This window comes from Crinia signifera, chromosome 1, assembly GCF_055691185.1.
Source record: "Crinia signifera chromosome 1, ASM5569118v1, whole genome shotgun sequence".
NCBI lineage: Eukaryota > Metazoa > Chordata > Amphibia > Anura > Myobatrachidae > Crinia > Crinia signifera.
Genome location: NC_139217.1, coordinates 229,789,884 through 229,813,247, shown reverse-complemented (window position 1 = coordinate 229,813,247; position 23,364 = coordinate 229,789,884). Strand labels below are relative to the sequence as shown.

General features: G+C 40.5%; 42 non-coding genes and 6 pseudogenes across 42 annotated transcripts; all 48 read left to right on the top strand.

Annotated features, from left to right (window-relative positions):
• The first annotated feature begins 1,101 nt into the window (after nt 1–1,101).
• Nucleotides 1,102–1,220, top strand: LOC146048060 (5S ribosomal RNA). The gene has a single exon (XR_014466085.1). It is a non-coding gene; the product is annotated as a 5S ribosomal RNA (ribosomal RNA).
• A 345-nt stretch (nt 1,221–1,565) lies between these two features.
• On the top strand, nt 1,566–1,684 carry LOC146037239 (5S ribosomal RNA; annotated as a pseudogene).
• A 345-nt stretch (nt 1,685–2,029) lies between these two features.
• LOC146046705 (5S ribosomal RNA) lies at nt 2,030–2,148 on the top strand. Its single transcript, XR_014465962.1, has one exon. It is a non-coding gene; the product is annotated as a 5S ribosomal RNA (ribosomal RNA).
• Nucleotides 2,149–2,493: 345 nt separating this feature from the next.
• LOC146036972 (5S ribosomal RNA) lies at nt 2,494–2,612 on the top strand (annotated as a pseudogene).
• Nucleotides 2,613–2,957: 345 nt separating this feature from the next.
• Nucleotides 2,958–3,076, top strand: LOC146041533 (5S ribosomal RNA). The gene has a single exon (XR_014463500.1). It is a non-coding gene; the product is annotated as a 5S ribosomal RNA (ribosomal RNA).
• Nucleotides 3,077–3,421: 345 nt separating this feature from the next.
• LOC146047057 (5S ribosomal RNA) lies at nt 3,422–3,540 on the top strand. The gene has a single exon (XR_014465994.1). It is a non-coding gene; the product is annotated as a 5S ribosomal RNA (ribosomal RNA).
• Nucleotides 3,541–3,885: 345 nt separating this feature from the next.
• LOC146033837 (5S ribosomal RNA) lies at nt 3,886–4,004 on the top strand. The gene has a single exon (XR_014459251.1). It is a non-coding gene; the product is annotated as a 5S ribosomal RNA (ribosomal RNA).
• Nucleotides 4,005–4,350: 346 nt separating this feature from the next.
• On the top strand, nt 4,351–4,469 carry LOC146041390 (5S ribosomal RNA). Its single transcript, XR_014463480.1, has one exon. It is a non-coding gene; the product is annotated as a 5S ribosomal RNA (ribosomal RNA).
• A 342-nt stretch (nt 4,470–4,811) lies between these two features.
• On the top strand, nt 4,812–4,930 carry LOC146034488 (5S ribosomal RNA). The gene has a single exon (XR_014459900.1). It is a non-coding gene; the product is annotated as a 5S ribosomal RNA (ribosomal RNA).
• Nucleotides 4,931–5,275: 345 nt separating this feature from the next.
• LOC146036857 (5S ribosomal RNA) lies at nt 5,276–5,394 on the top strand (annotated as a pseudogene).
• A 344-nt stretch (nt 5,395–5,738) lies between these two features.
• On the top strand, nt 5,739–5,857 carry LOC146034411 (5S ribosomal RNA). The gene has a single exon (XR_014459823.1). It is a non-coding gene; the product is annotated as a 5S ribosomal RNA (ribosomal RNA).
• Nucleotides 5,858–6,202: 345 nt separating this feature from the next.
• On the top strand, nt 6,203–6,321 carry LOC146033649 (5S ribosomal RNA). The gene has a single exon (XR_014459064.1). It is a non-coding gene; the product is annotated as a 5S ribosomal RNA (ribosomal RNA).
• Nucleotides 6,322–6,666: 345 nt separating this feature from the next.
• LOC146035322 (5S ribosomal RNA) lies at nt 6,667–6,785 on the top strand. Its single transcript, XR_014460619.1, has one exon. It is a non-coding gene; the product is annotated as a 5S ribosomal RNA (ribosomal RNA).
• A 345-nt stretch (nt 6,786–7,130) lies between these two features.
• Nucleotides 7,131–7,249, top strand: LOC146047961 (5S ribosomal RNA). Its single transcript, XR_014466076.1, has one exon. It is a non-coding gene; the product is annotated as a 5S ribosomal RNA (ribosomal RNA).
• A 345-nt stretch (nt 7,250–7,594) lies between these two features.
• Nucleotides 7,595–7,713, top strand: LOC146046037 (5S ribosomal RNA). The gene has a single exon (XR_014465728.1). It is a non-coding gene; the product is annotated as a 5S ribosomal RNA (ribosomal RNA).
• A 345-nt stretch (nt 7,714–8,058) lies between these two features.
• Nucleotides 8,059–8,177, top strand: LOC146045898 (5S ribosomal RNA). Its single transcript, XR_014465663.1, has one exon. It is a non-coding gene; the product is annotated as a 5S ribosomal RNA (ribosomal RNA).
• Nucleotides 8,178–8,522: 345 nt separating this feature from the next.
• On the top strand, nt 8,523–8,641 carry LOC146033760 (5S ribosomal RNA). The gene has a single exon (XR_014459174.1). It is a non-coding gene; the product is annotated as a 5S ribosomal RNA (ribosomal RNA).
• A 345-nt stretch (nt 8,642–8,986) lies between these two features.
• LOC146035263 (5S ribosomal RNA) lies at nt 8,987–9,105 on the top strand. The gene has a single exon (XR_014460611.1). It is a non-coding gene; the product is annotated as a 5S ribosomal RNA (ribosomal RNA).
• A 345-nt stretch (nt 9,106–9,450) lies between these two features.
• On the top strand, nt 9,451–9,569 carry LOC146035204 (5S ribosomal RNA). Its single transcript, XR_014460590.1, has one exon. It is a non-coding gene; the product is annotated as a 5S ribosomal RNA (ribosomal RNA).
• A 345-nt stretch (nt 9,570–9,914) lies between these two features.
• On the top strand, nt 9,915–10,033 carry LOC146033826 (5S ribosomal RNA). Its single transcript, XR_014459240.1, has one exon. It is a non-coding gene; the product is annotated as a 5S ribosomal RNA (ribosomal RNA).
• A 346-nt stretch (nt 10,034–10,379) lies between these two features.
• On the top strand, nt 10,380–10,498 carry LOC146041379 (5S ribosomal RNA). Its single transcript, XR_014463479.1, has one exon. It is a non-coding gene; the product is annotated as a 5S ribosomal RNA (ribosomal RNA).
• Nucleotides 10,499–10,843: 345 nt separating this feature from the next.
• On the top strand, nt 10,844–10,962 carry LOC146035455 (5S ribosomal RNA; annotated as a pseudogene).
• A 345-nt stretch (nt 10,963–11,307) lies between these two features.
• LOC146035594 (5S ribosomal RNA) lies at nt 11,308–11,426 on the top strand (annotated as a pseudogene).
• A 345-nt stretch (nt 11,427–11,771) lies between these two features.
• On the top strand, nt 11,772–11,890 carry LOC146035083 (5S ribosomal RNA). The gene has a single exon (XR_014460492.1). It is a non-coding gene; the product is annotated as a 5S ribosomal RNA (ribosomal RNA).
• Nucleotides 11,891–12,235: 345 nt separating this feature from the next.
• Nucleotides 12,236–12,354, top strand: LOC146047939 (5S ribosomal RNA). The gene has a single exon (XR_014466074.1). It is a non-coding gene; the product is annotated as a 5S ribosomal RNA (ribosomal RNA).
• A 345-nt stretch (nt 12,355–12,699) lies between these two features.
• Nucleotides 12,700–12,818, top strand: LOC146046030 (5S ribosomal RNA). Its single transcript, XR_014465726.1, has one exon. It is a non-coding gene; the product is annotated as a 5S ribosomal RNA (ribosomal RNA).
• Nucleotides 12,819–13,163: 345 nt separating this feature from the next.
• LOC146041570 (5S ribosomal RNA) lies at nt 13,164–13,282 on the top strand. The gene has a single exon (XR_014463508.1). It is a non-coding gene; the product is annotated as a 5S ribosomal RNA (ribosomal RNA).
• A 345-nt stretch (nt 13,283–13,627) lies between these two features.
• LOC146033749 (5S ribosomal RNA) lies at nt 13,628–13,746 on the top strand. The gene has a single exon (XR_014459163.1). It is a non-coding gene; the product is annotated as a 5S ribosomal RNA (ribosomal RNA).
• Nucleotides 13,747–14,091: 345 nt separating this feature from the next.
• LOC146034962 (5S ribosomal RNA) lies at nt 14,092–14,210 on the top strand. Its single transcript, XR_014460371.1, has one exon. It is a non-coding gene; the product is annotated as a 5S ribosomal RNA (ribosomal RNA).
• A 345-nt stretch (nt 14,211–14,555) lies between these two features.
• LOC146034841 (5S ribosomal RNA) lies at nt 14,556–14,674 on the top strand. The gene has a single exon (XR_014460250.1). It is a non-coding gene; the product is annotated as a 5S ribosomal RNA (ribosomal RNA).
• A 345-nt stretch (nt 14,675–15,019) lies between these two features.
• LOC146041560 (5S ribosomal RNA) lies at nt 15,020–15,138 on the top strand. Its single transcript, XR_014463506.1, has one exon. It is a non-coding gene; the product is annotated as a 5S ribosomal RNA (ribosomal RNA).
• A 346-nt stretch (nt 15,139–15,484) lies between these two features.
• Nucleotides 15,485–15,603, top strand: LOC146034709 (5S ribosomal RNA). The gene has a single exon (XR_014460118.1). It is a non-coding gene; the product is annotated as a 5S ribosomal RNA (ribosomal RNA).
• Nucleotides 15,604–15,948: 345 nt separating this feature from the next.
• On the top strand, nt 15,949–16,067 carry LOC146033572 (5S ribosomal RNA). Its single transcript, XR_014458986.1, has one exon. It is a non-coding gene; the product is annotated as a 5S ribosomal RNA (ribosomal RNA).
• Nucleotides 16,068–16,412: 345 nt separating this feature from the next.
• LOC146034588 (5S ribosomal RNA) lies at nt 16,413–16,531 on the top strand. The gene has a single exon (XR_014459998.1). It is a non-coding gene; the product is annotated as a 5S ribosomal RNA (ribosomal RNA).
• Nucleotides 16,532–16,876: 345 nt separating this feature from the next.
• Nucleotides 16,877–16,995, top strand: LOC146034764 (5S ribosomal RNA). The gene has a single exon (XR_014460173.1). It is a non-coding gene; the product is annotated as a 5S ribosomal RNA (ribosomal RNA).
• A 345-nt stretch (nt 16,996–17,340) lies between these two features.
• LOC146034466 (5S ribosomal RNA) lies at nt 17,341–17,459 on the top strand. Its single transcript, XR_014459878.1, has one exon. It is a non-coding gene; the product is annotated as a 5S ribosomal RNA (ribosomal RNA).
• A 345-nt stretch (nt 17,460–17,804) lies between these two features.
• LOC146035572 (5S ribosomal RNA) lies at nt 17,805–17,923 on the top strand (annotated as a pseudogene).
• Nucleotides 17,924–18,268: 345 nt separating this feature from the next.
• On the top strand, nt 18,269–18,387 carry LOC146041556 (5S ribosomal RNA). The gene has a single exon (XR_014463505.1). It is a non-coding gene; the product is annotated as a 5S ribosomal RNA (ribosomal RNA).
• A 345-nt stretch (nt 18,388–18,732) lies between these two features.
• Nucleotides 18,733–18,851, top strand: LOC146041368 (5S ribosomal RNA). The gene has a single exon (XR_014463478.1). It is a non-coding gene; the product is annotated as a 5S ribosomal RNA (ribosomal RNA).
• Nucleotides 18,852–19,197: 346 nt separating this feature from the next.
• Nucleotides 19,198–19,316, top strand: LOC146033373 (5S ribosomal RNA). The gene has a single exon (XR_014458788.1). It is a non-coding gene; the product is annotated as a 5S ribosomal RNA (ribosomal RNA).
• A 345-nt stretch (nt 19,317–19,661) lies between these two features.
• Nucleotides 19,662–19,780, top strand: LOC146035116 (5S ribosomal RNA). The gene has a single exon (XR_014460525.1). It is a non-coding gene; the product is annotated as a 5S ribosomal RNA (ribosomal RNA).
• A 345-nt stretch (nt 19,781–20,125) lies between these two features.
• Nucleotides 20,126–20,244, top strand: LOC146033815 (5S ribosomal RNA). The gene has a single exon (XR_014459229.1). It is a non-coding gene; the product is annotated as a 5S ribosomal RNA (ribosomal RNA).
• A 345-nt stretch (nt 20,245–20,589) lies between these two features.
• Nucleotides 20,590–20,708, top strand: LOC146034345 (5S ribosomal RNA). Its single transcript, XR_014459757.1, has one exon. It is a non-coding gene; the product is annotated as a 5S ribosomal RNA (ribosomal RNA).
• A 345-nt stretch (nt 20,709–21,053) lies between these two features.
• Nucleotides 21,054–21,172, top strand: LOC146041551 (5S ribosomal RNA). Its single transcript, XR_014463504.1, has one exon. It is a non-coding gene; the product is annotated as a 5S ribosomal RNA (ribosomal RNA).
• A 345-nt stretch (nt 21,173–21,517) lies between these two features.
• On the top strand, nt 21,518–21,636 carry LOC146042096 (5S ribosomal RNA). Its single transcript, XR_014463736.1, has one exon. It is a non-coding gene; the product is annotated as a 5S ribosomal RNA (ribosomal RNA).
• Nucleotides 21,637–21,981: 345 nt separating this feature from the next.
• LOC146034698 (5S ribosomal RNA) lies at nt 21,982–22,100 on the top strand. Its single transcript, XR_014460107.1, has one exon. It is a non-coding gene; the product is annotated as a 5S ribosomal RNA (ribosomal RNA).
• A 346-nt stretch (nt 22,101–22,446) lies between these two features.
• LOC146034224 (5S ribosomal RNA) lies at nt 22,447–22,565 on the top strand. The gene has a single exon (XR_014459636.1). It is a non-coding gene; the product is annotated as a 5S ribosomal RNA (ribosomal RNA).
• A 345-nt stretch (nt 22,566–22,910) lies between these two features.
• On the top strand, nt 22,911–23,029 carry LOC146047928 (5S ribosomal RNA). The gene has a single exon (XR_014466073.1). It is a non-coding gene; the product is annotated as a 5S ribosomal RNA (ribosomal RNA).
• Nucleotides 23,030–23,364: the final 335 nt, after the last annotated feature.

The following is a 23,364-nucleotide window of genomic DNA, read 5'->3' as shown; positions in this document are numbered from 1 at the left end:
TTTTTTCATTGGTCCGCAACCAATTATTTGGAAACCCCCCTTTAAAAATCCTGCGTTTGCCACTGACCCCAGAAGCAGCAGCGTGCAGGACTGTTTCGCACCGTTGGACTGGATCCGATGGGCGGTGGTGGCGGCAGGAGCAGGCAGCCAGGCTAGCAAAAGCTGCACAACATAAACAGCAGGTGACGGTCAGGGTGGCCAGGAGGAGGGTAATTAAACATGGCAATGGGAGAAATAATAATGCTTGGCCTCAGTGAAGTAGTGTGTGTGTGCATGTATGTATATGTGTGTGTATGTGTGTGTGTGTATATATATATATATATATAATTTTTTTTTTTATATATGTATACATACATACATACATATACGCCACCCTGCTTCCCCCTCCCTACCTGAATCCTCCGCAAACCCACATCCTATGCCACTCTGTGTCTCCCCTCTGTCACCCTACATCCTCCGCCACCCTGCGTCCCCCTCCCTGTATCCTCTGCCACCATGCAACCAACGCCACTCTGCATCTCCCCTTCCTGCATCCTCCACCACTTTGCGACTCCCCTCCCTGCATCCTCTGTCCCTCTGCTTTCCCCCTCCTATACTGCATCCTGTGCCACCATGCCCCCTCACAATGTGCGTCCTATGCCAACCTGTGTACATCCTCCCTCCCTTAATCCTCAGCCACCCTGTATCTCCCCTCCCAGCATTCTATGCCACCCTGCGTCCCCCCTCCCATGCGCCTATTCTGCAGCCTGAGGGGCTGGGGACATAGCCAGCAGCTCGGAGAGCAACTAGCCATGCCCCCACAGCGGCGAAAATGGGGCGTGGCCTCATTGAAATAGGCCACACCCCCATAATGCTAGGCCCCCCCCCATTAGGGCTGCTTCAAGATATTTCCCGGGCTGGTTTTAATTCCCAATCCGCCCCTGAACAGTGTTGAGCCTCTTTAGTAGTTTAATTTAAGACCCCCTGCTAATATCATGTCCTGTAGGTCTTTTAACATTACCAACACATGATTTTTTTCAGTAAGCCAATACAGTTAGGAAACTTTTTTATTAGCTTACCTGGTGATAGAAGTAGAAGAGGGCAAAAAAGTGCCTGTATCTCACCTACAGCCATACCACATTGGATCGGCCCAATCTCGTCTGATCTTGGATGCTAAGCAGTGTTGGGCCTGGTTAGTACTTGGGTGGGAGACCACATGGGAACACCAGGTGCTGTAGGTTTTTTCACATTACTGGCAAATTGTTTTTATTCTCTAGCTATTTAAATTGGAAACTTTTTCTTTTTATTGCCAGCACAGACATTTGGAAGAGGTCAAACAGACACAATAGCCATCACCTAAAGACTTACCACATTGTTTAGGCCCAATTCCAACTGCTTTTGGCAGCTAAACAGTGTTGAACCTCTTTTGTAGTTTAATTTAAGACCCCCTGCTAATATCATGTCCTGTAGGTCTTTTTACATTACCAACACATGATTTTTTTCAGTAAGCCAATACAGTTAGGAAACTTTTGTATTAGCTTACCTGGTGATAGAAGTAGAAGAAGGCAAAAAAGTGCCTGTATCTCACCTACAGCCATACCACATTGGATAGGCCCAATCTCGTCTGATCTTGGAAGCTTATCAGTGTTTGGCCTGGTTAGTATTTGGGTGGGAGACCACATGGGAACACCAGGTGCTGTAGGTTTTTTCACATTACTGGCAAATTGTTTTAATTCTCTAGCTATTTAAATTGGAAACTTTTTCTTTTTATTGCCAGCACAGACATTTGGAAGAGGTCAAACAGACACAATAGCCATCACCTAAAGACTTACCACACTGTTTAGGCCCAATTCCAACTGCTTTTGGCAGCTAAACAGTGTTGAGCCTCTTTTGTAGTTTAATTTAAGACCCCCTGCTAATATCATGTCCTGTAGGTCTTTTTACATTACCAACACATGATTTTTTTCAGTAAGCCAATACAGTTAGGAAACTTTTGTATTAGCTTACCTGGTGATAGAAGTAGAAGAGGGCAAAAAAGTGCCTGTATCTCACCTACAGCCATACCACATTGGATCGGCCCAATCTCGTCTGATCTTGGAAGCTAAGCAGTGTTGGACCTGGTTAGTACTTGGGTGGGAGACCACATGGGAACACCAGGTGCTGTAGGTTTTTTCACATTACTGGCAAATTGTTTTTATTCTCTAGCTATTTAAATTGGAAACCTTTTCTTTTTATTGCCAGCACAGACATTTGAAAGAGGTCAAACAGACACAATAGCCATCACCTAAAGACTTACCACACTGTTTAGGCCCAATTCCAACTGCTTTTGGCAGCTAAACAGTGTTGAGCCTCTTTAGTAGTTTAATTTAAGACCCCCTGCTAATATCATGTCCTGTAGGTCTTTTTACATTACCAACACATGATTTTTTTCAGTAAGCCAATACAGTTAGGAAACTTTTTTATTAGCTTACCTGGTGATAGATGTAGAAGAGGGCAAAAAAGTGCCTGTATCTCACCTACAGCCATACCACATTGGATAGGCCCAATCTTGTCTGATCTTTGAAGCTAAGCAGTGTTGCGCCTGGTTAGTACTTGGGTGGGAGACCACATGGGAACACCAGGTGCTGTAGGTTTTTTCAAATTACTGGCAAATTGTTTTTATTCTCTAGCTATTTAAATTTTAAACTTTTTCTTTTTATTGCCAGCACAGACATTTGGAAGAGGTCAAACAGACACAATAGCCATCACCTAAAGACTTACCACACTGTTTAGGCCCAATTCCAACTGCTTTTGGCAGCTTAACAGTGTTGAGCCTCTTTAGTAGTTTAATTTAAGACCCCCTGCTAATATCATGTCCTATAGGTCTTTTTACATTACAAACACATGATTTTTTTCATTAAGCCAATACAGTTAGGAAACTTTTTTATTAGCTTACCTGGTGATAGATGTAGAAGAGGGCAAAAAAGTGCTTTTATCTCACCTACAGCCATACCACATTGAATCGGCCCAATCTCGTCTGATCTTGGAAGCTAAGCAGTGTTGGGCCTGGTTAGTACTTGGGTGGGAGACCACATGGGAACACCAGGTGCTGTAGGTTTTTTCACATTACTGGCAAATTGTTTTTATTCTCTAGCTATTTAAATTGGAAACTTTTTCTTTTTATAGCCAGCACAGACATTTGGAAGAGGTCAAACAGACACAATAGCCATCACCTAAAGACTTACCACACTGTTTAGGCCCAATTCCAACTGCTTTTGGCAGCTAAACAGTGTTGAGCCTCTTTAGTAGTTTAATTTAAGACCCCCTGCTAATATCATGTCCTGTAGGTCTTTTTACATTACCAACACATGATTTTTTTCAGTAAGCCAATACAGTTAGGAAACTTTTTTATTAGCTTACCTGGTGATAGAAGTAGAAGAGGGCAAACAAGTGCCTGTATCTCACCTACAGCCATACCACATTGGATAGGCCCAGTCTCATCCGATCTTGGAAGCTAAGCAGTGTTGGTCCTGGTTAGTACTTGGGTGGGAGACCACATGGGAACACCAGGTGCTGTAGGTTTTTTCACATTACTGGCAAATTGTTTTTATTCTCTAGCTATTTAAATTGGAAACTTTTTCTTTTTATTGCCAGCACAGACATTTGAAAGAGGTCAAACAGACACAATAGCCATCACCTAAAGACTTACCACACTGTTTAGGCCCAATTCCAACTGCTTTTGGAAGCTAAACAGTGTTGAGCCTCTTTAGTAGTTTAATTTAAGACCCCCTGCTAATATCATGTCCTGTAGGTCTTTTTACATTACCAACACATGATATTTTTCAGTAAGCCAATACAGTTAGGAAACTTTTTTATCAGCTTACCTGGTGATAGATGTAGAAGAGGGCAAAAAAGTGCCTGTATCGCACCTACAGCCATACCACATTGGATAGGCCCAATCTCGTCTGATCTTGGAAGCTAAGCAGTGTTGCGCCTGGTTAGTACTTGGGTGGGAGACCACATGGGAACACCAGGTGCTGTAGGTTTTTTCAAATTACTGGCAAATTGTTTTTATTCTCTAGCTATTTAAATTTTAAACTTTTTCTTTTTATTGCCAGTACAGACATTTGGAAGAGGTCTAACAGACACAATAGCCATCACCTACAGACTTACCACACTGTTTAGGCCCAATTCCAACTGCTTTTGGCAGCTAAACAGTGTTGAGCCTCTTTAGTAGTTTAATTTAAGACCCCCTGCTAATATCATGTCCTGTAGGTCTTTTTTACATTACCAACACATGATTTGTTTCAGTAAGCCAATACAGTTAGGAAACTTTTTTATTAGCTTACCTGGTGATAGATGTAGAAGAGGGCAAAAAAGTGCCTGTATCTCACCTACAGCCATACCACATTGGATAGGCCCAATCTCGTCTGATCTTGGAAGCTAAGCAGTGTTGGGCCTGGTTAGTACTTGGGTGGGAGACCATATGGGAACACCAGGTGCTGTAGGTTTTTTCACATTACTGGCAAATTGTTTTTATTCTCTAGCTATTTAAATTGGAAACTTTTTCTTTTTATTGCCAGCACAGACATTTGGAAGAGGTCAAACAGACACAATAGCCATCACCTAAAGACTTACCACACTGTTTAGGCCCAATTCCAACTGCTTTTGGCAGCTAAACAGTGTTGAGCCTCTTTAGTAGTTTAATTTAAGACCCCCTGCTAATATCATGTCCTGTAGGTCTTTTTACATTACCAACACATGATTTTTTTCAATAAGCCAATACAGTTAGGAAACTTTTTTATTAGCTTACCTGGTGATAGAAGAAGAGGGCAATAAAGTCCCTGTATCTCAGTTACAGCCATACCACATTGGATCGGCCCAATCTCGTCCGATCTTGGAAGCTAAGCAGTGTTGGGCCTGGTTAGTACTTGGGTGGGAGACCACATGAGAACACCAGGTGCTGTAGGTTTTTTCACATTACTGGCAAATTGTTTTTATTCTCTAGCTATTTAAATTGGAAACTTTTTCTTTTTATTGCCAGCACAGACATTTGGAAGAGGTCAAACAGACACAATAGCCATCACCTAAAGACTTACCACACTGTTTAGGCCCAATTCCAACTGCTTTTGGCAGCTTAACAGTGTTGAGCCTCTTTAGTAGTTTAATTTAAGACCCCCTGCTAATATCATGTCCTGTAGGTCTTTTTACATTACCAACACATGATTTTTTTCAGTAAGCCAATACAGTTAGGAAACTTTTTTATTAGCTTACCTGGTGATAGAAGTAGAAGAAGGCAAACAAGTGCCTGTATCTCACCTACAGCCATTTCACATTGGATAGGCAAAATCTCGTCTGATCTTGGAAGCTAAGCAGTGTTGGGCCTGGTTAGTACTTGGGTGGGAGACCACATGGGAACACCAGGTGCTGTAGGTTTTTTCACATTACTGGCAAATTGTTTTTATTCTCTAGCTATTTAAATTGGAAACTTTTTTTTTTATTGCCAGTACAGACATTTGGAAGAGGTCAAACAGACACAATAGCCATCACCTAAAGACTTACCACACTGTTTAGGCCCAATTCCAACTGCTTTTGGCAGCTAAACAGTGTTGAGCCTCTTTAGTAGTTTAATTTAAGACCCCCTGCTAATATCATGTCCTGTAGGTCTTTTTACATTACCAACACATGATTTTTTTCAGTAAGCCAATACAGTTAGGAAACTTTTTTATTAGCTTACCTGGTGATAGAAGTAGAAGAAGGCAAAAAAGTGGCTGTATCTCACCTACAGCCATACCACATTGGATAGGCCCAATCTTGTCCGATCTTGGAAGCTAAGCAGTGTTGGGCCTAGTTAGTACTTGGGTGGGAGACCACATGGGAACACCAGGTGCTGTAGGTTTTTTCACATTACTGGCAAATTGTTTTTATTCTCTAGCTATTTAAATTGGAAACTTTTTCTTTTTATTGCCAGCACAGACATTTGGAAGAGGTCAAACAGACACAATAGCCATCACCTAAAGACTTACCACACTGTTTAGGCCCAATTCCAACTGCTTTTGGCAGCTTAACAGTGTTGAGCCTCTTTAGTAGTTTAATTTAAGACCCCCTGCTAGTATCATGTCCTGTAGGTCTTTTTACATTACCAACACATGATTTTTTTCAGTAAGCCAATACAGTTAGGAAACTTTTTTATTAGCTTACCTGGTGATAGATGTAGAAGAGGGCAAAAAAGTGCCTGTATCTCATCTACAGCCATACCACATTGGATAGTCCCAATCTCGTCTGATCTTGGAAGCTAAGCAGTGTTGGGCCTGGTTAGTACTTGGGTGGGAGACCACATGGGAACACCAAGTGCTGTAGGTTTTTTCACATTACTGGCAAATTGTTTTTATTCTCTAGCTATTTAAATTGGAAACTTTTTCTTTTTATTACCAGCACAGACATTTGGAAGAGGTCAAACAGACACAATAGCCATCACCTAAAGACTTACCACACTGTTTAGGCCCAATTCCAACTGCTTTTGGCAGCTAAACAGTGTTGAGCCTCTTTTGTAGTTTAATTTAAGACCCCCTGCTAATATCATGTCCTGTAGGTCTTTTTACATTACCAACACATGATTTTTTTCAGTAAGCCAATACAGTTAGGAAACTTTTGTATTAGCTTACCTGGTGATAGAAGTAGAAGAGGGCAAAAAAGTGCCGGTATCTCACCTACAGCCATACCACATTGGATAGGCCCAATCTCGTCTGATCTTGGAAGCTAAGCAGTGTTGGGCCTGGTTAGTACTTGGGTGGGAGACCACATGGGAACACCAGGTGCTGTAGGTTTTTTCACATTACTGGCAAATTGTTTTTATTCTCTAGCTATTTAAATTGGAAACTTTTTCTTTTTATTGCCAGCACAGACATTTGGAAGAGGTCAAACAGACACAATAACCATCACCTAAAGACTTACCACACTGTTTAGGCCCAATTCCAACTGCTTTTGGCAGCTAAACAGTGTTGAGCCTCTTTAGTAGTTTAATTTAAGACCCCCTGCTAATATCATGTCCTGTAGGTCTTTTTAAATTACCAACACATGATTTTTTTCAGTAAGCCAATACAGTTAGGAAACTTTTTTATTAGCTTACCTGGTGATAGAAGTAGAAGAGGGCAAAAAAGTGCCTGTATCTCACGTACAGCCATACCACATTGGATCGGCCCAATCTCGTCCGATCTTGGAAGCTAAGCAGTGTTGGGCCTGGTTAGTACTTGGGTGGGAGACCACATGGGAACACCAGGTGCTGTAGGTTTTTTCACATTACTGGCAAATTGTTTTTATTCTCTAGCTGTTTAAATTGGAAACTTTTTCTTTTTATTGCCAGCACAGACATTTGGAAGAGGTCAAACAGACACAATAGCCATCACCTAAAGACTTACCACACTGTTTAGGCCCAATTCCAACTGCTTTTGGCAGCTAAACAGTGTTGAGCCTCTTTAGTAGTTTAATTTAAGACCCCCTGCTAATATCATGTCCTGTAGGTCTTTTTACATTACCAACACATGATTTTTTTCAGTAAGCCAATACAGTTAGGACACTTTTTTATTAGCTTACCTGGTGATAGATATAGAAGAGGGCAAAAAAGTGCCTATATCTCACCTACAGCCATACCACATTGGATCGGCCCAATCTCGTCCGATCTTGGAAGCTAAGCAGTGTTGGGCCTGGTTTGTACTTGGGTGGGAGACCACATGGGAACACCAGGTGCTGTAGGTTTTTTCACATTACTTGCAAATTGTTTTTATTCTCTAGCTATTTAAATTGGAAACTTTTTCTTTTTATTGCCAGCACAGACATTTGGAAGAGGTCAAACAGACACAATAGCCATCACCTAAAGACTTACCACACTGTTTAGGCCCAATTCCAACTGCTTTTGGCAGCTAAACAGTGTTGAGCCTCTTTAGTAGTTTAATTTAAGACCCCCTGCTAATATCATGTCCTGTAGGTCTTTTTACATTACCAACACATGATTTTTTTCAGTAAGCCAATACAGTTAGGAAACTTTTTTATTAGCTTAACTGGTGATAGAAGTAGAAGAGGGCAAAAAAGTGCCTGTTTCACACCTACAGCCAGACCACATTGGATAGGCCCAATCTCGTCTGATCTTGGAAGCTAAGCAGTGTTGGGCCTGGTTAGTACTTGGGTGGGAGACCACATGGGAACACCAGGTGCTGTAGGTTTTTTCACATTACTGGCAAATTGTTTTTATTCTCTAGCTATTTAAATTGGAAACTTTTTATTTTTATTGCCAGCACAGACATTTGAAAGAGGTCAAACAGACACAATAGCCATCACCTAAAGACTTACCACACTGTTTAGGCCCAATTCCAACTGCTTTTGGCAGCTAAACAGTGTTGAGCCTCTTTAGTAGTTTAATTTAAGACCCCCTGCTAATATCATATCCTGTAGGTCTTTTTACATTACCAACACATGATTTGTTTCAGTAAGACAATACAGTTAGGAAACTTTTGTATTAGCTTACCTGGTGATAGATGTAGAAGAGGGCAAAAAAGTGCCTGTATCTCACCTACAGCCATACCACATTGAATAGGCCCAATCTCGTCTGATCTTGGAAGCTAAGCAGTGTTGCGCCTGGTTAGTACTTGGGTGGGAGACCACATGGGAACACCAGGTGCTGTAGGTTTTTTCAAATTACTGGCAAATTGTTTTTATTCTCTAGCTATTTAAATTTTAAACTTTTTCTTTTTATTGCCAGTACAGACATTTGGAAGAGGTCTAACAGACACAATAGCCATCACCTAAAGACTTACCACACTGTTTAGGCCCAATTCCAACTGCTTTTGGCAGCTAAACAGTGTTGAGCCTCTTTAGTAGTTTAATTTAAGACCCCCTGCTAATATCATGTCCTGTAGGTCTTTTTACATTACCAACACATGATTTTTTTCAGTAAGCCAATACAGTTAGGAAACTTTTTTATTAGCTTACCTGGTGATAGATGTAGAAGAGGGCAAAAAAGTGCATGTATCTCACCTACAGCCATACCACATTGGATAGGCCCAATCTCGTCTGATCTTGGAAGCTAAGCAGTGTTGGGCCTGGTTAGTACTTGGGTGGGAGACCACATGGGAACACCAGGTGCTGTAGGTTTTTTCACATTACTGGCAAATTGTTTTTATTCTCTAGCTATTTAAATTGGAAACTTTTTCTTTTTATTGCCAGTACAGACATTTGGAAGAGGTCAAACAGACACAATAGCCATCACCTAAAGACTTACCACACTGTTTAGGCCCAATTCCAACTGCTTTTGGCAGCTAAACAGTGTTGAGCCTCTTTAGTAGTTTAATTTAAGACCCCCTGCTAATATCATGTCCTGTAGGTCTTTTTACATTACCAACACATGATTTTTTTCAGTAAGCCAATACAGTTAGGAAACTTTTTTATTAGCTTACCTGGTGATAGATGTAGAAGAGGGCAAAAAAGTGCCTGTATCTCACCTACAGCCATACCACATTGGATAGGCCCAATCTCGTCTGATCTTGGAAGCTAAGCAGTGTTGGGCCTGGTTAGTACTTGGGTGGGAGACCACATGGGAACACCAGGTGCTGTAGGTTTTTTCACATTACTGGCAAATTGTTTTTATTCTCTAGCTATTTAAATTGGAAACTTTTTCTTTTTATTGCCAGCACAGACATTTGGAAGAGGTCAAACAGACACAATAGCCATCACCTAAAGACTTACCACACTGTTTAGGCCCAATTCCAACTGCTTTTGGCAGCTAAACAGTGTTGAGCCTCTTTAGTAGTTTAATTTAAGACCCCCTGCTAATATCATGTCCTGTAGGTCTTTTTACATTACCAACACATGATTTTTTTCAGTAAGCCAATACAGTTAGGAAACTTTTTTATTAGCTTACCTGGTGATAGATGTAGAAGAGGGCAAAAAAGTGCCTTTATCGCACCTACAGCCATACCACATTGGATAGGCCCAATCTCGTCTGATCTTGGAAGCTAAGCAGTGTTGCGCCTGGTTAGTACTTGGGTGGGAGACCACATGGGAACACCAGGTGCTGTAGGTTTTTTCAAATTACTGGCAAATTGTTTTTATTCTCTAGCTATTTAAATTTTAAACTTTTTCTTTTTATTGCCAGTACAGACATTTGGAAGAGGTCTAACAGACACAATAGCCATCACCTACAGACTTACCACACTGTTTAGGCCCAATTCCAACTGCTTTTGGCAGCTAAACAGTGTTGAGCCTCTTTAGTAGTTTAATTTAAGACCCCCTGCTAATATCATGTCCTGTAGGTCTTTTTTACATTACCAACACATGATTTTTTTCAGTAAGCCAATACAGTTAGGAAACTTTTTTATTAGCTTACCTGGTGATAGATGTAGAAGAGGGCAAAAAAGTGCCTGTATCTCACCTACAGCCATACCACATTGGATAGGCCCAATCTCGTCTGATCTTGGAAGCTAAGCAGTGTTGGGCCTGGTTAGTACTTGGGTGGGAGACCATATGGGAACACCAGGTGCTGTAGGTTTTTTCACATTACTGGCAAATTGTTTTTATTCTCTAGCTATTTAAATTGGAAACTTTTTCTTTTTATTGCCAGCACAGACATTTGGAAGAGGTCAAACAGACACAATAGCCATCACCTAAAGACTTACCACACTGTTTAGGCCCAATTCCAACTGCTTTTGGCAGCTAAACAGTGTTGAGCCTCTTTAGTAGTTTAATTTAAGACCCCCTGCTAATATCATGTCCTGTAGGTCTTTTTACATTACCAACACATGATTTTTTTCAGTAAGCCAATACAGTTAGGAAACTTTTTTATTAGCTTACCTGGTGATAGAAGTAGAAGAAGGCAAAAAAGTGGCTGTATCTCACCTACAGCCATACCACATTGGATAGGCCCAATCTTGTCCGATCTTGGAAGCTAAGCAGTGTTGGGCCTAGTTAGTACTTGGGTGGGAGACCACATGGGAACACAAGGTGCTGTAGGTTTTTTCACATTACTGGCAAATTGTTTTTATTCTCTAGCTATTTAAATTGGAAACTTTTTCTTTTTATTGCCAGCACAGACATTTGGAAGAGGTCAAACAGACACAATAGCCATCACCTAAAGACTTACCACACTGTTTAGGCCCAATTCCAACTGCTTTTGGCAGCTTAACAGTGTTGAGCCTCTTTAGTAGTTTAATTTAAGACCCCCTGCTAGTATCATGTCCTGTAGGTCTTTTTACATTACCAACACATGATTTTTTTCAGTAAGCCAATACAGTTAGGAAACTTTTTTATTAGCTTACCTGGTGATAGATGTAGAAGAGGGCAAAAAAGTGCCTGTATCTCATCTACAGCCATACCACATTGGATAGTCCCAATCTCGTCTGATTTTGGAAGCTAAGCAGTGTTGGGCCTGGTTAGTACTTGGGTGGGAGACCACATGGGAACACCAAGTGCTGTAGGTTTTTTCACATTACTGGCAAATTGTTTTTATTCTCTAGCTATTTAAATTGGAAACTTTTTCTTTTTATTACCAGCACAGACATTTGGAAGAGGTCAAACAGACACAATAGCCATCACCTAAAGACTTACCACACTGTTTAGGCCCAATTCCAACTGCTTTTGGCAGCTAAACAGTGTTGAGCCTCTTTTGTAGTTTAATTTAAGACCCCCTGCTAATATCATGTCCTGTAGGTCTTTTTACATTACCAACACATGATTTTTTTCAGTAAGCCAATACAGTTAGGAAACTTTTGTATTAGCTTACCTGGTGATAGAAGTAGAAGAGGGCAAAAAAGTGCCGGTATCTCACCTACAGCCATACCACATTGGATAGGCCCAATCTCGTCTGATCTTGGAAGCTAAGCAGTGTTGGGCCTGGTTAGTACTTGGGTGGGAGACCACATGGGAACACCAGGTGCTGTAGGTTTTTTCACATTACTGGCAAATTGTTTTTATTCTCTAGCTATTTAAATTGGAAACTTTTTCTTTTTATTGCCAGCACAGACATTTGGAAGAGGTCAAACAGACACAATAGCCATCACCTAAAGACTTACCACACTGTTTAGGCCCAATTCCAACTGCTTTTGGCAGCTAAACAGTGTTGAGCCTCTTTAGTAGTTTAATTTAAGACCCCCTGCTAATATCATGTCCTGTAGGTCTTTTTAAATTACCAACACATGATTTTTTTCAGTAAGCCAATACAGTTAGGAAACTTTTTTATTAGCTTACCTGGTGATAGAAGTAGAAGAGGGCAAAAAAGTGCCTGTATCTCACGTACAGCCATACCACATTGGATCGGCCCAATCTCGTCCGATCTTGGAAGCTAAGCAGTGTTGGGCCTGGTTAGTACTTGGGTGGGAGACCACATGGGAACACCAGGTGCTGTAGGTTTTTTCACATTACTGGCAAATTGTTTTTATTCTCTAGCTGTTTAAATTGGAAACTTTTTCTTTTTATTGCCAGCACAGACATTTGGAAGAGGTCAAACAGACACAATAGCCATCACCTAAAGACTTACCACACTGTTTAGGCCCAATTCCAACTGCTTTTGGCAGCTAAACAGTGTTGAGCCTCTTTAGTAGTTTAATTTAAGACCCCCTGCTAATATCATGTCCTGTAGGTCTTTTTACATTACCAACACATGATTTTTTTCAGTAAGCCAATACAGTTAGGACACTTTTTTATTAGCTTACCTGGTGATAGATGTAGAAGAGGGCAAAAAAGTGCCTGTATCTCACCTACAGCCATACCACATTGGATCGGCCCAATCTCGTCCGATCTTGGAAGCTAAGCAGTGTTGGGCCTGGTTTGTACTTGGGTGGGAGACCACATGGGAACACCAGGTGCTGTAGGTTTTTTCACATTACTTGCAAATTGTTTTTATTCTCTAGCTATTTAAATTGGAAACTTTTTCTTTTTATTGCCAGCACAGACATTTGGAAGAGGTCAAACAGACACAATAGCCATCACCTAAAGACTTACCACACTGTTTAGGCCCAATTCCAACTGCTTTTGGCAGCTAAACAGTGTTGAGCCTCTTTAGTAGTTTAATTTAAGACCCCCTGCTAATATCATGTCCTGTAGGTCTTTTTACATTACCAACACATGATTTTTTTCAGTAAGCCAATACAGTTAGGAAACTTTTTTATTAGCTTAACTGGTGATAGAAGTAGAAGAGGGCAAAAAAGTGCCTGTTTCTCACCTACAGCCATACCACATTGGATCGGCCCAATCTCGTCTGATCTTGGAAGCTAAGCAGTGTTGGGCCTGGTTAGTACTTGGGTGGGAGACCACATGGGAACACCAGGTGCTGTAGGTTTTTTCACATTACTGGCAAATTGTTTTTATTCTCTAGCTATTTAAATTGGAAACTTTTTATTTTTATTGCCAGCACAGACATTTGAAAGAGGTCAAACAGACACAATAGCCATCACCTAAAGACTAACCACACTGTTTAGGCCCAATTCCAACTGCTTTTGGCAGCTAAACAGTGTTGAGCCTCTTTAGTAGTTTAATTTAAGACCCCCTGCTAATATCATGTCCTGTAGGTCTTTTTACATTACCAACACATGATTTTTTTCAGTAAGACAATACAGTTAGGAAACTTTTGTATTAGCTTACCTGGTGATAGATGTAGAAGAGGGCAAAAAAGTGCCTGTATCTCACCTACAGCCATACCACATTGAATAGGCCCAATCTCGTCTGATCTTGGAAGCTAAGCAGTGTTGCGCCTGGTTAGTACTTGGGTGGGAGACCACATGGGAACACCAGGTGCTGTAGGTTTTTTCAAATTACTGGCAAATTGTTTTTATTCTCTAGCTATTTAAATTTTAAACTTTTTCTTTTTATTGCCAGTACAGACATTTGGAAGAGGTCTAACAGACACAATAGCCATCACCTAAAGACTTACCACACTGTTTAGGCCCAATTCCAACTGCTTTTGGCAGCTAAACAGTGTTGAGCCTCTTTAGTAGTTTAATTTAAGACCCCCTGCTAATATCATGTCCTGTAGGTCTTTTTACATTACCAACACATGATTTTTTTCAGTAAGCCAATACAGTTAGGAAACTTTTTTATTAGCTTACCTGGTGATAGATGTAGAAGAGGGCAAAAAAGTGCATGTATCTCACCTACAGCCATACCACATTGGATAGGCCCAATCTCGTCTGATCTTGGAAGCTAAGCAGTGTTGGGCCTGGTTAGTACTTGGGTGGGAGACCACATGGGAACACCAGGTGCTGTAGGTTTTTTCACATTACTGGCAAATTGTTTTTATTCTCTAGCTATTTAAATTGGAAACTTTTTCTTTTTATTGCCAGTACAGACATTTGGAAGAGGTCAAACAGACACAATAGCCATCACCTAAAGACTTACCACACTGTTTAGGCCCAATTCCAACTGCTTTTGGCAGCTAAACAGTGTTGAGCCTCTTTAGTAGTTTAATTTAAGACCCCCTGCTAATATCATGTCCTGTAGGTCTTTTTACATTACCAACACATGATTTTTTTCAGTAAGCCAATACAGTTAGGAAACTTTTTTATTAGCTTACCTGGTGATAGATGTAGAAGAGGGCAAAAAAGTGCCTGTATCTCACCTACAGCCATACCACATTGGATAGGCCCAATCTCGTCTGATCTTGGAAGCTAAGCAGTGTTGGGCCTGGTTAGTACTTGGGTGGGAGACCACATGGGAACACCAGGTGCTGTAGGTTTTTTCACATTACTGGCAAATTGTTTTTATTCTCTAGCTATTTAAATTGGAAACTTTTTCTTTTTATTGCCAGCACAGACATTTGGAAGAGGTCAAACAGACACAATAGCCATCACCTAAAGACTTACCACACTGTTTAGGCCCAATTCCAACTGCTTTTGGCAGCTAAACAGTGTTGAGCCTCTTTAGTAGTTTAATTTAAGACCCCCTGCTAATATCATGTCCTGTAGGTCTTTTTACATTACCAACACATGATTTTTTTCAGTAAGCCAATACAGTTAGGAAACTTTTTTATTAGCTTACCTGGTGATAGATGTAGAAGAGGGCAAAAAAGTGCATTTATCTCACCTACAGCCATACCACATTGGATCGGCCCAATCTCGTCTGATCTTGGAAGCTAAGCAGTGTTGGGCCTGGTTAGTACTTGGGTGGGAGACCACATGGGAACACCAGGTGCTGTAGGTTTTTTCAAATTACTGGCAAATTGTTTTTATTCTTTAGCTATTTAAATTTTAAACTTTTTCTTTTTATTGCCAGTACAGACATTTGGAAGAGGTCTAACAGACACAATAGCCATCACCTAAAGACTTACCACACTGTTTAGGCCCAATTCCAACTGCTTTTGGCAGCTAAACAGTGTTGAGCCTCTTTAGTAGTTTAATTTAAGACCCCCTGCTAATATCATGTCCTGTAGGTCTTTTTTACATTACCAACACATGATTTTTTTCAGTAAGCCAATACAGTTAGGAAACTTTTTTATTAGCTTACCTGGTGATAGATGTAGAAGAGGGCAAAAAAGTGCCTGTATCTCACCTACAGCCATACCACATTGGATAGGCCCAATCTCGTCTGATCTTGGAAGCTAAGCAGTGTTGGGCCTGGTTAGTACTTGGGTGGGAGACCACATGGGAACACCAGGTGCTGTAGGTTTTTTCACATTACTGGCAAATTGTTTTTATTCTCTAGCTATTTAAATTGGAAACTTTTTCTTTTTATTGCCAGCACAGACATTTGGAAGAGGTCAAACAGACACAATAGCCATCACCTAAAGACTTACCACACTGTTTAGGCCCAATTCCAACTGCTTTTGGCAGCTAAACAGTGTTGAGCCTCTTTAGTAGTTTAATTTAAGACCCCCTGCTAATATCATGTCCTGTAGGTCTTTTTACATTACCAACACATGATTTTTTTCAATAAGCCAATACAGTTAGGAAACTTTTTTATTAGCTTACCTGGTGATAGAAGAAGAAGAGGGCAATAAAGTCCCTGTATCTCACTTACAGCCATACCACGTTGGATCGGCCCAATCTCGTCCGATCTTGGAAGCTAAGCAGTGTTGGGCCCGGTTAGTACTTGGGTGGGAGACCACATGAGAACACCAGGTGCTGTAGGTTTTTTCACATTACTGGCAAATTGTTTTTATTCTCTAGCTATTTAAATTTTAAACTTTTTCTTTTTATTGCCAGTACAGACATTTGGAAGAGGTCTAACAGACACAATAGCCATCACCTAAAGACTTACCACACTGTTTAGGCCCAATTCCAACTGCTTTTGGCAGCTAAACAGTGTTGAGCCTCTTTAGTAGTTTAATTTAAGACCCCCTGCTAATATCATGTCCTGTAGGTCTTTTTACATTACCAACACATGATTTTTTTCAGTAAGCCAATACAGTTAGGAAACTTTTTTATTAGCTTACCTGGTGATAGAAGTAGAAGAGGGCAAAAAAGTGCCTGCATCTCACCTACAGCCATACCACATTGGATAGGCCCAATCTCGTCTGATCTTGGAAGCTAAGCAGTGTTGGGCCTGGTTAGTACTTGGGTGGGAGACCACATGGGAACACCAGGTGCTGTAGGTTTTTTCACATTACTGGCAAATTGTTTTTATTCTCTAGCTATTTAAATTGGAAACTTTTTCTTTTTATTGCCAGCACAGACATTTGGAAGAGGTCAAACAGACACAATAGCAATCACCTAAAGACTTACCACACTGTTTAGGCCCAATTCCAACTGCTTTTGGCAGCTAAACAGTGTTGAGCCTCTTTAGTAGTTTAATTTAAGACCCCCTGCTAATATCATGTCCTGTAGGTCTTTTTACATTACCAACACATGATTTTTTTCAATAAGCCAATACAGTTAGGAAACTTTTTTATTAGCTTACCTGGTGATAGAAGAAGAAGAGGGCAATAAAGTCCCTGTATCTCACTTACAGCCATACCACATTGGATCGGCCCAATCTTGTCCGATCTTGGAAGCTAAGCAGTGTTGGGCCTGGTTAGTACTTGGGTGGGAGACCACATGAGAACACCAGGTGCTGTAGGTTTTTTCACATTACTGGCAAATTGTTTTTATTCTCTAGCTATTTAAATTGGAAACTTTTTCTTTTTATTGCCAGCACAGACATTTGGAAGAGGTCAAACAGACACAATAGCCATCACCTAAAGACTTACCACACTGTTTAGGCCCAATTCCAACTGCTTTTGGCAGCTTAACAGTGTTGAGCCTCTTTAGTAGTTTAATTTAAGACCCCCTGCTAATATCATGTCCTGTAGGTCTTTTTACATTACCAACACATGATTTTTTTCAGTAAGCCAATACAGTTAGGAAACTTTTTTATTAGCTTACCTGGTGATAGAAGTAGAAGAGGGCAAACAAGTGCCTGTATCTCACCTACAGCCATACCACATTGGATAGGCCCAATCTCGTCTGATCTTGGAAGCTAAGCAGTGTTGGGCCTGGTTAGTACTTGGGTGGGAGACCACATGGGAACACCAGGTGCTGTAGGTTTTTTCACATTACTGGCAAATTGTTTTTATTCTCTAGCTATTTAAATTGGAAACTTTTTCTTTTTATTGCCAGCACAGACATTTGGAAGAGGTCAAACAGACACAATAGCCATCACCTAAAGACTTACCACACTGTTTAGGCCCAATTCCAACTGCTTTTGGCAGCTAAACAGTGTTGAGCCTCTTTAGTAGTTTAATTTAAGCCCCCCTGCTAATATCATGTCCTGTAGGTCTTTTTACCTTACCAACACATGATTTTTTTCAATAAGCCAATACAGTTAGGAAACTTTTTTATTAGCTTACCTGGTGATAGAAGAAGAAGAGGGCAATAAAGTCCCTGTATCTCACTTACAGCCATACCACATTGGATCGGCCCAATCTCGTCCGCTCTTGGAAGCTAAGCAGTGTTGGGCCTGGTTAGTACTTGCATGGGAGACCACATGAGAACACCAGGTGCTGTAGGTTTTTTCACATTACTGGCAAATTGTATTTATTCTCTAGCTATTTAAATTGGAAACTTTTTCTTTTTATTGCCAGCACAGACATTTGGAAGAGGTCAAACAGACACAATAGCCATCACCTAAAGACTTACCACACTGTTTAGGCCCAATTCCAACTGCTTTTGGCAGCTTAACAGTGTTGAGCCTCTTTAGTAGTTTAATTTAAGACCCCCTGCTAATATCATGTCCTGTAGGTCTTTTTACATTACCAACACATGATTTTTTTCAGTAAGCCAATACAGTTAGGAAACTTTTTTATTAGCTTACCTGGTGATAGATGTAGAAGAGGGCAAAAAAGTGCATTTATCTCACCTACAGCCATACCACATTGGATCGGCCCAATCTCGTCTGATCTTGGAAGCTAAGCAGTGTTGGGCCTGGTTAGTACTTGGGTGGGAGACCACATGGGAACACCAGGTGCTGTAGGTTTTTTCACATTACTGGCAAATTGTTTTTATTCTCTAGCTATTTAAATTGGAAACTTTTTCTTTTTATTGCCAGCACAGACATTTGGAAGAGGTCAAACAGACACAATAGCCATCACCTAAAGACTTACCACACTGTTTAGGCCCAATTCCAACTGCTTTTGGCAGCTAAACAGTGTTGAGCCTCTTTAGTAGTTTAATTTAAGACCCCCTGCTAATATCATGTCCTGTAGGTCTTTTTACATTACCAACACATGATTTTTTTCAGTAAGCCAATACAGTTAGGAAACTTTTTTATTAGCTTACCTGGTGATAGAAGTAGAAGAGGGCAAACAAGTGCCTGTATCTCACCTACAGCCATACCACATTGGATAGGCCCAATCTCATCCGATCTTGGAAGCTAAGCAGTGTTGGGCCTGGTTAGTACTTGGGTGGGAGACCACATGGGAACACCAGGTGCTGTAGGTTTTTTCACATTACTGGCAAATTGTTTTTATTCTCTATCTATTTAAATTGGAAACTTTTTCTTTTTATTGCCAGCACAGACATTTGAAAGAGGTCAAACAGACACAATAGCCATCACCTAAAGACTTACCACACTGTTTAGGCCCAATTCCAACTGCTTTTGGCAGCTAAACAGTGTTGAGCCTCTTTAGTAGTTTAATTTAAGACCCCCTGCTAATATCATGTCCTGTAGGTCTTTTTTACATTACCAACACATGATTTTTTTCAGTAAGCCAATACAGTTAGGAAACTTTTTTATTAGCTTACCTGGTGATAGATGTAGAAGAGGGCAAAAAAGTGCCTGTATCTCACCTACAGCCATACCACATTGGATAGGCCCAATCTCGTCTGATCATGGAAGCTAAGCAGTGTTGGGCCTGGTTAGTACTTGGGTGGGAGACCACATGGGAACACCAGGTGCTGTAGGTTTTTTCACATTACTGGCAAATTGTTTTTATTCTCTAGCTATTTAAATTGGAAACTTTTTCTTTTTATTGCCAGCACAGACATTTGGAAGAGGTCAAACAGACACAATAGCCATCACCTAAAGACTTACCACACTGTTTAGGCCCAATTCCAACTGCTTTTGGCAGCTAAACAGTGTTGAGCCTCTTTAGTAGTTTAATTTAAGACCCCCTGCTAATATCATGTCCTGTAGGTCTTTTTACATTACCAACACATGATTTTTTTCAATAAGCCAATACAGTTAGGAAACTTTTTTATTAGCTTACCTGGTGATAGAAGAAGAAGAGGGCAATAAAGTCCCTGTACCTCACTTACAGCCATACCACGTTGGATCGGCCCAATCTCGTCCGATCTTGGAAGCTAAGCAGTGTTGGGCCTGGTTAGTACTTGGGTGGGAGACCACATGAGAACACCAGGTGCTGTAGGATTTTTCACATTGCTGGCAAATTGTTTTTATTCTCTAGCTATTTAAATTGGAAACTTTTTATTTTTATTGCCAGCACAGACATTTGAAAGAGGTCAAACAGACACAATAGCCATCACCTAAAGACTTACCACACTGTTTAGGCCCAATTCCAACTGCTTTTGGCAGCTAAACAGTGTTGAGCCTCTTTAGTAGTTTAATTTAAGACCCCCTGCTAATATCATGTCCTGTAGGTCTTTTTACATTACCAACACATGATTTTTTTCAGTAAGACAATACAGTTAGGAAACTTTTGTATTAGCTTACCTGGTGATAGATGTAGAAGAGGGCAAAAAAGTGCCTGTATCTCACCTACAGCCATACCACATTGGATAGGCCCAATCTCGTCTGATCTTGGAAGCTAAGCAGTGTTGCGCCTGGTTAGTACTTGGGTGGGAGACCACATGGGAACACCAGGTGCTGTAGGTTTTTTCAAATTACTGGCAAATTGTTTTTATTCTCTAGCTATTTAAATTTTAAACTTTTTATTTTTATTGCCAGTACAGACATTTGGAAGAGGTCTAACAGACACAATAGCCATCACCTAAAGACTTACCACACTGTTTAGGCCCAATTCCAACTGCTTTTGGCAGCTAAACAGTGTTGAGCCTCTTTAGTAGTTTAATTTAAGACCCCCTGCTAATATCATGTCCTGTAGGTCTTTTTACATTACCAACACATGATTTTTTTCAGTAAGCCAATACAGTTAGGAAACTTTTTTATTAGCTTACCTGGTGATAGATGTAGAAGAGGGCAAAAAAGTGCATGTATCTCACCTACAGCCATACCACATTGGATAGGCCCAATCTCGTCTGATCTTGGAAGCTAAGCAGTGTTGGGCCTGGTTAGTACTTGGGTGGGAGACCACATGGGAACACCAGGTGCTGTAGGTTTTTTCACATTACTGGCAAATTGTTTTTATTCTCTAGCTATTTAAATTGGAAACTTTTTCTTTTTATTGCCAGTACAGACATTTGGAAGAGGTCAAACAGACACAATAGCCATCACCTAAAGACTTACCACACTGTTTAGGCCCAATTCCAACTGCTTTTGGCAGCTAAACAGTGTTGAGCCTCTTTAGTAGTTTAATTTAAGACCCCCTGCTAATATCATGTCCTGTAGGTCTTTTTACATTACCAACACATGATTTTTTTCAGTAAGCCAATACAGTTAGGAAACTTTTTTATTAGCTTACCTGGTGATAGATGTAGAAGAGGGCAAAAAAGTGCCTTTATCTCACCTACAGCCATACCACATTGGATCGGCCCAATCTCGTCTGATCTTGGAAGCTAAGCAGTGTTGGGCCTGGTTAGTACTTGGGTGGGAGACCACATGGGAACACCAGGTGCTGTAGGTTTTTTCACATTACTGGCAAATTGTTTTTATTCTCTAGCTATTTAAATTGGAAACTTTTTCTTTTTATTGCCAGCACAGACATTTGGAAGAGGTCAAACAGACACAATAGCCATCACCTAAAGACTTACCACACTGTTTAGGCCCAATTCCAACTGCTTTTGGCAGCTAAACAGTGTTGAGCCTCTTTAGTAGTTTAATTTAAGACCCCCTGCTAATATCATGTCCTGTAGGTCTTTTTACATTACCAACACATGATTTTTTTCAGTAAGCCAATACAGTTAGGAAACTTTTTTATTAGCTTACCTGGTGATAGAAGTAGAAGAGGGCAAACAAGTGCCTGTATCTCACCTACATCCATACCACATTGGATAGGCCCAATCTCATCCGATCTTGGAAGCTAAGCAGTGTTGGGCCTGGTTAGTACTTGGGTGGGAGACCACATGGGAACACCAGGTGCTGTAGGTTTTTTCACATTACTGGCAAATTGTTTTTATTCTCTAGCTATTTAAATTGGAAACTTTTTCTTTTTATTGCCAGCACAGACATTTGAAAGAGGTCAAACAGACACAATAGCCATCACCTAAAGACTTACCACACTGTTTAGGCCCAATTCCAACTGCTTTTGGAAGCTAAACAGTGTTGAGCCTCTTTAGTAGTTTAATTTAAGACCCCCTGCTAATATCATGTCCTGTAGGTCTTTTTACATTACCAACACATGATTTTTTTCAGTAAGCCAATACAGTTAGGAAACTTTTTTATCAGCTTACCTGGTGATAGATGTAGAAGAGGGCAAAAAAGTGCCTGTATCTCACCTACAGCCATACCACATTGGTTAGGCCCAATCTCGTCTGATCTTGGAAGCTAAGCAGTGTTGCGCCTGGTTAGTACTTGGGTGGGAGACCACATGGGAACACCAGGTGCTGTAGGTTTTTTCAAATTACTGGCAAATTGTTTTTATTCTCTAGCTATTTAAATTTTAAACTTTTTCTTTTTGTTGCCAGTACAGACATTTGGAAGAGGTCTAACAGACACAATAGCCATCACCTAAAGACTTACCACACTGTTTAGGCCCAATTCCAACTGCTTTTGGCAGCTAAACAGTGTTGAGCCTCTTTAGTAGTTTAATTTAAGACCCCCTGCTAATATCATGTCCTGTAGGTCTTTTTTACATTACCAACACATGATTTTTTTCAGTAAGCCAATACAGTTAGGAAACTTTTTTATTAGCTTACCTGGTGATAGATGTAGAAGAGGGCAAAAAAGTGCCTGTATCTCACCTACAGCCATACCACATTGGATAGGCCCAATCTCGTCTGATCTTGGAAGCTAAGCAGTGTTGGGCCTGGTTAGTACTTGGGTGGGAGACCACATGGGAACACCAGGTGCTGTAGGTTTTTTCACATTACTGGCAAATTGTTTTTATTCTCTAGCTATTTAAATTGGAAACTTTTTCTTTTTATTGCCAGCACAGACATTTGGAAGAGGTCAAACAGACACAATAGCCATCACCTAAAGACTTACCACACTGTTTAGGCCCAATTCCAACTGCTTTTGGCAGCTAAACAGTGTTGAGCCTCTTTAGTAGTTTAATTTAAGACCCCCTGCTAATATCATGTCCTGTAGGTCTTTTTACATTACCAACACATGATTTTTTTCAATAAGCCAATACAGTTAGGAAACTTTTTTATTAGCTTACCTGGTGATAGAAGAAGAAGAGGGCAATAAAGTCCCTGTATCTCACTTACAGCCATACCACGTTGGATCGGCCCAATCTCGTCCGATCTTGGAAGCTAAGCAGTGTTGGGCCTGGTTAGTACTTGGGTGGGAGACCACATGAGAACACCAGGTGCTGTAGGTTTTTTCACATTACTGGCAAATTGTTTTTATTCTCTAGCTATTTAAATTTTAAACTTTTTCTTTTTATTGCCAGTACAGACATTTGGAAGAGGTCTAACAGACACAATAGCCATCACCTAAAGACTTACCACACTGTTTAGGCCCAATTCCAACTGCTTTTGGCAGCTAAACAGTGTTGAGCCTCTTTAGTAGTTTAATTTAAGACCCCCTGCTAATATCATGTCCTGTAGGTCTTTTTACATTACCAACACATGATTTTTTTCAGTAAGCCAATACAGTTAGGAAACTTTTTTATTAGCTTACCTGGTGATAGATGTAGAAGAGGGCAAAAAAGTG